The sequence below is a fragment of the Phalaenopsis equestris genome, unplaced genomic scaffold (genome assembly GCF_001263595.1).
Source record: "Phalaenopsis equestris unplaced genomic scaffold, ASM126359v1 Scaffold000330, whole genome shotgun sequence".
Taxonomy (NCBI): domain Eukaryota; kingdom Viridiplantae; phylum Streptophyta; class Magnoliopsida; order Asparagales; family Orchidaceae; genus Phalaenopsis; species Phalaenopsis equestris.
In genome coordinates, this window is record NW_018164772.1 from 169277 (window position 1) to 180240 (window position 10964).

Sequence of the window (10964 nt, forward strand, 5' to 3'; positions counted from 1 at the left end):
TTGCTACCTAACTCATCATCAGTTAGCTGTCACCCCTTCTTCCTACCTACCACCCTAAAAATCCTGCCTAATTGTGTGTATAAATAGAGTGAGTTGGACGGTAAGCATGCATCACACATTTCATCCAATCAATATTAGCAAAACAAAACTCACTCATAAGTCCCAAATGAAATACTTCAGATTTTTCAATTTGCTTACCACAACATCTTAAACTTCTTCCGTTCGTTACAAAATATCAAACCATCGTCTCTTCTTATTTTCATATTCTTAATCCTTTCAATGTGTTTAAAGATTTGCTTGGGTGTTCTCTATTCCTTCGTCAAGCTATTGATGCTAAGAAATTTGTATGTTTTGAAGCCGTCACTTAATTTTAAGATTTACTAGTTTCTAAAGATCTAATTCTTGAAAGGAGATTAGTTATTCCAGGGGGGAGTGTTGAAGATGTTATCAATAAAAAAGATTTGAGCAGTTTGGTCATTTTTACATGAAACAACTACCCTACAGCATTTTTCCCGCAGCTGCACCAAACAGACAGTCAGCTTCCCCGCAGATGCTTCCCCACAGCTGCTTCCTGGGGCAGCGCAGCTGCAGCTGAAAAGCTGAGAATCTGCAGCTACGCCAAACATAGCCTAAGAGTCTTCTAAAGTGAGGGCAAAATTGTCTTTTTACATCAATCCCAAAGCTCATCAAGTGCTTCCTGCAAAAACGTCGGTCTTGGGAGCTGAAACAGGGCTAAAAGATTTAGATTATCATTCATTAATGAAATACATAAATGCCGCTCAATTTATATGCATGTACATACGTCACACCTAAACATCAATGGATTAATTGTTGCACACATAAATGCATCAATTCAATAGTTTAAAATATCACCTCAGTGCCAGATTTATAAATAGTAATGTTACAGTTATATACGACTTAACCCTTTTTAACAAACATACAAAATTATGCATGAAAAGATGCATTTAACTTCACTTTTTAATAGTTAAAATGTTGCTATTTTTTATGTAATATGAAATATTTAGGTGATATAAATATTTCACAAGAATCCGACAAGATGAGTTTTACTAGGTTTTTAGAACTTTTTAATAGTTAAAATGTAGCTATTTTTTATGAATATGAAATATTTAGGTGATATAAATATTTCGTAAGAATCCGACAAGATGAGTTTTACTAGGTTTTTAGCCAAAGAGACCTGCGAAGCACATTTATCTACTGCCATGAACAGTTCCTCCCAATGGAAAAGGATTTTTGGCATGCAAACCGATGCTTGCTTCGAACCAAATAAAAAAGCATCCAAAGATCTGCCAAAACCTACAACATAAATATCATTAACACTATTCCTATACTCATCTTTTAAAATATCAAACATTATACAAATAAAAACTTCAAATATCAGCAGGGCCCTGCGCAACAACAGCATCTGATAGAAATCATGTTTAAAAGCCAAAGGGCCACATTCATGCATTAATCTAAGACTGAAACTAACTTGTTGAGACTTCAAAATGTTTTCTTCCTTTCATTGAAAGTTTGAAAGAAAGACTTTGAAGCTTCATAGGTAGACCAGCAGATAGCTGCAGCTGGAGCATGGAAGAGCATTCTAGGCTTCCATCCCCTCATAAGCCCAGCAAATCCATTCCTCTTAATTAAACCTCGAGTAACCTCTATAATTGAGCTGCTAGAAAATTTATTGCAACCACAAACACCCTGCAAAATAGTTTGAAATGTATTGAGCATCTCAAGCATAACATATAACAATGCAGGAAAACATTGACATCATGATCAATTAGGAATGTACTTTTAATGAGGATCAGTAAAATTAATAGCAGAGGAAAGCAACCGGAGCAGCATCATTTTGAAAATTTTCAGGTAAGAACATGCCAACAGCACAGTAAATTTCAATAAGGGTTCATTTGGAGTATAGTTATAGGAATTTTTTTTTTTAAGTTGTAGGAATTATAATTTTTTTCCTTTTAAGAAAGTTAGATAATCCCTTCCATGTAGCTGCAAGAATCCGGAAATTTTGATTATGAAAAAATAGCTCCTTAACATAAAAATTTTTAAAAGTTACTACATAAGCAAAATTGAGAAAAATTTGCCCCAAAAGAGACCTAGAAGTGGCAGCTGCTGAGTCATATGCCTAGCGGGGTAAACATAAACATTTTGGTGGTTGCCTCGAATCCAAAAAAATAAAAAATAAAATACTGCACCTTTTTCCAAAATCACTTTGAAAATTGCATCATCCAATAAAGATAGGCTATACATGAAATGGAAAAATGCTTCAAGCAGAAGCAAGCATACAATGGTAGTTTCAAGATTGTATAAATTATCTATTTTTAAAACACCCAGACTTGTTGGTGGCCTGGGATCCAAACAAACTGATTAATAGTGGAATGCATGTAAATGACATTTCTGCTTTCAAAAAGAAATTCTTAGATGTTGTCCTTAGTCTGCATGTTCCATAAGAAAATAAGTGTATTTTCAGAACCTGAGGACTTCATTATAGGAAGATATTCAGAGTACAAATGCCTTTCTACGGAAGCAGACAACACCTCTGCACATTCCAGGAAACTACTCAAATTTAACTGATCTGCTTCAAAAGCTCATCTTGATTTTGCTCTAATTTATGGTTCCTTGTTCCTTCCTCTTTATATTACACCACTTTTTCTTTTAATTTTACATTTGCTCGGCATCCTAACAAACCTATGCCATATGAAAACTCCTGGTAATGAAGATTCGATTACACACCTTGAAACATCATGAAATATCAAAGCCGATAAGGACGTTATTTTTCCAACATTGACTTCTAGCCACAAATTAAACAAAAAGATTGGACGGGGTACTAACTGGAAAAGAGGTTTATGAATTTGATGGTATTCAGTACTTCAACAAAAGAGAAAAACCAAGGCTGGTGTTTTGTGAATGCTGGGAATCAAGTACACTTATGCTGAGGAATATTGTAATGCAGGATGGCCTCTAAGGATTATGTGAAAAAGAGTTTATTTAGCATTTCATCCGGGTTTGATTTTAGTTTATTTAGCTTTTCATCCGGATTTATTTTAAATGCTCATACTTTCATGGAAGTATATAAGGGTGAAATCCAAATCGTTAGGACCGCTATGTATTCACTTCCACAAGAAAGATGGCGCAATAAGGCGAGCAATCAGAAAAGTCCCTCTTCAATACAACATCCCTCATTCTAATCCTGGCATTTAATAGTACTAGCACAAAAACAGAATCAGGTAGATACATTCACATCAGACTCAATAAAAGCCAAATGTGGCAAAGACGTATTAAGGTAACAAATATCAATGGGCTTATGCAATGATCATGCACCGAGTCACCATATGGTCCAAGTTAAACAGCAAGTACATTGTGACTTGCTAACACATTTGCACATGTTACCTACAGTATTTTTAATCTCAAGCAATTTGAAAATCACGTTTTTTCTTAATTTATTGTGATTTCTAAATAAAAGTTAATTTTAGCACTGATTTGAACAAGCAAGAACATAATAGAAAAGTTAAATATCTAACTAGAAAAAATTGAATAGTATATATATATATATATTTTTAAAGGTGAAATCGATATTTGGTCAATGGGCAACAAATATCGATTCCCCCAAAGGATAGAAACACCAGTGTGCTTGATCCTGATCCGAAGAGCCCGCACCACGGGATTCGAACCCCCGAACCGAGGAACTTATGCCAAAGGCCGCATCAATGAGTCAGGTCTTTCGCACATACATATATATATATATATATATAGATATACACATACATACATACATACATACATATATTGAACACATACCACTATGTATTAGGCCCTAATAGTTGATCTTGGTCCAAGAAAATGTATCACCAAATAATTTTTGAAATGCATTATCTATATTTATAACCATAAACATTAGGAAAAAGTTGATCAAAGGGCTCTCAAATATATAATCATCAGATATTTTCACATAAATGGGTTACAAATATCATCATCCAACCACCAAAATTTTTTTCACTTCAATGAATGTCACTTTTTTATGTAACTCATAATTTTTTCACTCGTATTCATCTTCAGGGGGAGAATTTTCAACTTAAAGATAGATGATATTTTTCACCTTGATATTCAGATAGCAAAAAATCATAAAACTACAGGCCTTGTATCAACTATACTCCAAGTAAATACAAGAAGGAATAAGCTCAGCAAAAATACAAAAAACACGGCTCAGAATCATTATTAGGTAATACAAAAAAGCCAAAGACTACTCATATATAGCATATCTCTTAATACATCTCATTTTATAAAATTTCTCCCTTTTATAAAGCCTTTCTAACCAACGACAACACCAACCATATTTCTAGTTTGTCTATTAGAGGCACTTGAAATAGAACTTGGAAGCAGTTCATGGAGAAGAGATAAATGCCTTAAAAAAACATACATGGGAAATTATTAAATTATCAAAAGGAAAGAGCACAGTAGGATGCAAATGCACGATCAAATACAAAATAAATAAGAGTTTTAAAAGACAAAGTAAAACTGATAGCAAAAGCATATATTCAAACATATGATATTTATTGAAAATAATATTTTTCTAATTATAAAAAGGAACACTATTCACATTCTAATATCCTTATTAGCAAATCATAAGTAGCATACATAATAATATAATATTAAAAAATGAATTTCCTACAAAAGAACGTCGAAGAAGATTTATATGGATCAACCACCAGAATTTAATAACTTCTTCAAAAAGAAGCAGACATGAAGAAGGCCTTAAACAATGCCAAAAACTTGGTTTAATGAATTTACAAAGACAATGGTGGGAGTTGCATACAAACAAAGCCACGGGGTCATATTCTCTTCATAAAATACTCTCTTGTGAAGAAATCTCATTATTGTAGATGTTAATGATATGATTGTTAAGGAGATAATAATCAAGAGAAAGTTCTAAAAAAAAAGTTTGCTGAAGAATTCAAAATCAAGGAGCTAAGAAAATAACTCGGTCTAAATAATGGATATTTCTCTTTCAACAAAAATATATCATGGAAATGCTTAAAGAAACCAAGATGGCAAAGTGCAAACGATATGAAATTTCAACTAAATCAAAGCGAAACCGACATAGACACGAGGCAATATTAAAATTCAGGAAGTAAACTAGTCTATTTAGCCCACACCGGTCCTAACATCACATTCACAACAAATCTGATTAGCCAATTTACAGACAAAACTCAAAAATCAACACCTCAAAGTTGCTAATAAAATTCCAAAAAATTTTAAATTAAGCACAAGAAAAATAATTTTACACCAAAGACATGATAACTTACATATTGAACGAAACGCAGATGTGCACTATGATAGATCACTAGTAGATGGAAGGTCTACATCAGAGTATCATACATTCCTAAAAAAGATATCTCGTAACTTAGAAAAGCAAAATAACATGTGGTTTGAAGATAAAATGCTGAGGTTATGTTTAGTCATTGCCCAAGAGATCTATGAGCCTTTATCGATCAAAATCATATTAGGATTAAAAATTAAGTGAAAAGAGCTTATACAAAATTATTGTGCCAATAAATTGGTAATCAGCCTTGCAAACAATCTAGGGCAATATGATAGTACCAAACATGTTGATGTTGATAGACTCTTCAAAAAAAAAATGAAAGGTGGGCCGATTTGCTTTCCATACTATGGTAACTTAATTGGTTACATGTTCACAAAATTACTCTGCAATCCCACATTCAAAAAATATTATATGCAAACTTGAAATGATAGATCTTCGTCATCGAATTTGAGGGAAAGTATTGAATTAATCCCTCTCTTCAACAATAGGGCTCACTCGCTCTTTAATCATAGCAAATAGCTTAAGTCACATAGATAAAAGCCTTGTATCACTAGATCTATTTCTCCATGGCCCCTCATATTGCAATTGGTGTACTTCCCTATAAGGTCGTCAAACCCTTCTTAATTTTCTCTTTTTTGAGTTATCTCTATTTTGTAATACAACTTAGAGGTGTATAAATACTTCACCTCTTGTATAAAGAAAAAACAGAAAAATTCTAAAAGAGTTATTCTCCATTGTTTTATTTTGTACAATAAGTTAACTATTTGCATTCACAAATAATTTATTAACTTTAGTAAAGTTCCACTAGAACATGATTTTATCAATAAGCTTATGCTTAAGTTTAGATTTAACATAAAAAGAAAATAAATAATTATGTTTGAAGATAAAAATACTCAGCTCTAATCAACTCATTTACAAGCTTACAGTGAGCTTATATCCTTGGCAGCTTTAGGCCTTCAAGCCTAAGGAGTTTTTTTTGCTTTACGTTTTTAATTTTTTTTATTTATTTAGCCATGGCATTGTTACTAAACATAGCTCAGAAAATGTTATTGCTTGAGTTCTACAACAAGAATGTTTAAAGTACTTTTACTCTCAATTGAACTTTCGAGGATTCAATCAATTTAAAAATTGGAAGTTGTAAAGCCCTCATCTTGAACAATACATTATCCCTTAACCTTATTCCAATGTTTGTGTCCAGATATTTGAGATTGACCAATTTCCTATGGTAACTACTTATTTCTATTAAAAATTCTCCAATTGTTGCCCAAAATATCCCATCTCAAAACCTTTCCTTAGTCCCTCTATCCGTCCAAACACACTTCAAGTTTACATTTTACCTTTGGATATTACTAACTGATATTTATAGCCCTTAAGATTATCATTAATACTAAAATTTTTAATATTATAAGTGCTTATGCTCCTCAAGTAGGTTTAGACACAGGGTTTAAAGATAAATTTTGGAATGACTTGAAGACTAAATACAAATGATACCTCTTGGAGAAATAATTTTTATGGAGGAGACTTAAATGAACGTGTCAATAGAGTGGTAGAAGGCTTCAGAAATACTCGTGGTGGCTACGGTTTTGGAGTAACTAATGAAGAAGGTAGAGCTATTTTAGATTTTGTTTTAGCATTTGATTTTGTTATTACTAATAATTTATTCAAGAAATGAGATGATCATCTTATTACTTATAAGAATGAATCTAATAAAACACAAATTGATTATTTTCTTTTGAGAAGAAGAGATCGTCGAGATTGTAAAGATTGTAAGGTTATTCCAAGTGAGAATTTAAGTACCCAACATTGTTTATTAGTTTTAGATTTTAAGATGAAGAGTTGTAAAATAAAGAATACTAGGACTCATCATCGTAGAATTAGATGGGTGAACCTAAAAGACACAAATAAAATTATTTTTATGAGTAAAATTCAAGATTTCAAAATTTGGGATATTCATGAAGAAACAAATGTTATGTGAGATAAAGTAACAAACACTATTAAACAAGTAGCAAAAAATGTGCTTGGAGAATCAAAAGAAAAAGTTTTTATAAATAAAAATAGTTGGTGGTGGAATAATAATGTGCAAAAAAGATAAAATATAAGAAGTTATGTTATAAAAATTGATTAAAATGTAAAAGCTTGGAGAACTGGGAAAAATATCAAACGGCCCGCAAGGAGTCTAAAAGAACAAATTGTGAAGCTAAAAATTTTGTTTTTAATGATCTTTATAATAGAGTAGATACTAAGGAGGGCGACAAAATATATGTATAAACTAACCAAACAAAGAGAAAATAAAAGTAAAGATTTAACTCAAGTAAAGGGTATTAAAGATGAAAATCAAAAAGTATTTTTCTTAGAAAAAGATATTCAACAAAGATGGGTGAGTTATTTTGATAAACTTTTTAATGAAGTTTCTGAAAATACGATCGACCTTAGTGATCTTAATATCATGAATAATAATAAAACGTTTCTTTGTTGTTGTCTGCACTAATTTACTCATCTCATAGACTGACACCATTCAAGTAAGGGACAATACTATTTGTCAAGCAAAACATCACACCGGTCTCGATCTATATTGTGGGCCCATGCAAAAGATTAGCAAAAAGAAAATGTATGTTTAGGATTTCATTCTGGTTTACATCCTTAATAATCCCTTTGTTGTTGTTGTTGTTGTTGTTGTCTGCACTAATTTACTCATCTCATAGACTGACACCATTCAAGTAAGGGACAATACTATTTGTCAAGCAAAACATCACACCGGTCTCGATCTATATTGTGGGCCCATGCAAAAGATTAGCAAAAAGAAAATGTATGTTTAGGATTTCATTCTGGTTTACATCCTTAATAATCCCTTTGTTGTTGTTGTTGTTGTTGTTGTCTGCACTAATTTACTCATCTCATAGACTGACACCATTCAAGTAAGGGACAATACTATTTGTCAAGCAAAACATCACACCGGTCTCGATCTATATTGTGGGCCCATGCAAAAGATTAGCAAAAAGAAAATGTATGTTTAGGATTTCATTCTGGTTTACATCCTTAATAATCCCTTTGTTGTTGTTGTTGTTGTTGTTGTCTGCACTAATTTACTCATCTCATAGACTGACACCATTCAAGTAAGGGACAATACTATTTGTCAAGCAAAACATCACACCGGTCTCGATCTATATTGTGGGCCCATGCAAAAGATTAGCAAAAAGAAAATGTATGTTTAGGATTTCATTCTGGTTTACATCCTTAATAATCCCTTTGTTGTTGTTGTTGTTGTTGTTGTCTGCACTAATTTACTCATCTCATAGACTGACACCATTCAAGTAAGGGACAATACTATTTGTCAAGCAAAACATCACACCGGTCTCGATCTATATTGTGGGCCCATGCAAAAGATTAGCAAAAAGAAAATGTATGTTTAGGATTTCATTCTGGTTTACATCCTTAATAATCCCTTTGTTGTTGTTGTTGTTGTTGTTGTCTGCACTAATTTACTCATCTCATAGACTGACACCATTCAAGTAAGGGACAATACTATTTGTCAAGCAAAACATCACACCGGTCTCGATCTATATTGTGGGCCCATGCAAAAGATTAGCAAAAAGAAAATGTATGTTTAAGATTTCATTCTGGTTTACATCCTTAATAATCCCTTTGTTGTTGTTGTTGTTGTTGTTGTCTGCACTAATTTACTCATCTCATAGACTGACACCATTCAAGTAAGGGACAATACTATTTGTCAAGCAAAACATCACACCGGTCTCGATCTATATTGTGGGCCCATGCAAAAGATTAGCAAAAAGAAAATGTATGTTTAAGATTTCATTCTGGTTTACATCCTTAATAATCCCTCTTTGCAAAAGAAAATAAGATGGGAGGCAAGGAAATGCGACAAAGGAATGATAAATAAGGGAATCATGTAAGTTCTTCATTAAAATTGATCCATAAGATTTGAATTGTAAACAAATAAAATAAAAAACTAAGAACTCCTCCTTACCCAGAAAACAAAAATTAAAGCAACAAAAATAAAACAGGAAGACTGGAAGTTATATTTCAATCAACAACATCAAAAAAAGGGGTTAAGACTTAAACAAAGCAAATAATAAATATGCAAAGTCTTTTCTTTTTTTGGCAAATCTCACATTTTTTTGCAAATTCTCGTCTTTGTATTTTCCACTATTTCTTTAAAAGGATGAAATGTAAAAACTTCAAAGAAATATTAAGAAAAAATGTCTACGGCTTCATTGCCATCAAGCTTCTGAGAAAGTTAGCATAACCAGGCCTTACATTACACAACCATACATCATGCACTAATATAAATCAAATACAAATAACATTTAAACAACATTTTCCACTAGCTCGCACAAGCTCAAAACATATTCATTAATACGCCTTTCAGGACAAATTTATAATGAAAACTTTAAACTTGAATCAAGATCAATAATCTAAACCTGTGTTATGTGAAAAAACTGGCAGATGATTGCACCAAGCTAGAAATTTAAAAAATAAAAACACTCGCCTCTCCTCTCCAACAAGTCTTGTTGATATTTGATAGGCTTTTATATTTTACAGTCTACAGTTATTAAGTTCCACGATTTTCTTTTGTCACATGATAGTCCCATCCACGCTTTTCTATTTTAACTACCCAAGTTTAATTTGGAAGTTATCACATCATCAATATCCTCATATTAAGCACATTGATACATTCTAAAAAATAATGGAGATATAGTACTCCCATGACATAACATATAAAGTTAAATCATGTGATAAATTTTACGCAACGCCATAAAAACTACAATCAGGAGTTGAAAGATAATTGCTATTGAATATAGCTATGGTCAATATTCAATGCCATAGCTATATGTTGAAATTTTGATTAAAATTGTTTATATCTTTCTTGATCAAGCTACCCTATGGGTCATGTGAAGTCTATAAATAAATAAATAGAGGCGTGTAATAAAGAGTGAGGTCTAATTTTCAAGATTGTGTGTATGTTTAATGTGTAATGCTTTCAAGTATGATGCAAGTATGTCTATCTAATTTTAAGGCAAGTAAACTCCTTGAACTGACAATAGGAAATGAATTTTTTTCACTTTAGTGAACATTTTCTTTATCTATTTTCTTCAAGATACTTATGTTATTGACTCGCTAGAATTCTTAATATTATTATTTTTTCTTTTTTTTTTCTCTTTTTTTCAGATCTCTTGATATTATTCAAACTTGATATAATTGATAATTCAATTGTAATGAGACATTTTCAATTGCTTGCTGCTTTTTAAATGGCTGCTGATTTTTGTGGTGGTTCAAAATTATTGTTAGTTTGTTTGGATTTAATAGTTCATAGCATTATAGATTTTGATTATAATTCCCATACATATTGGCTGCATCTAAGGAAAGCAATTTATTGGGCAATAAATGATTTTTAATTTTTTATTCTTTATATTTATGTGACTTCTCTTCATTGCATTAGAAAATACTAACAATTAAAAATCGTTCATTACCCACCAGATCGAAGTTGAATTTACAATGGCTGTCGTGGACTCCATCTTTTATTATACCAAAAATAGTTAGATTGCACCAAAAAAAAAAAAAAAAAAAAAGGCCACACCCAAATAAAAAGAAAGCCAAACTAAACAGTTAC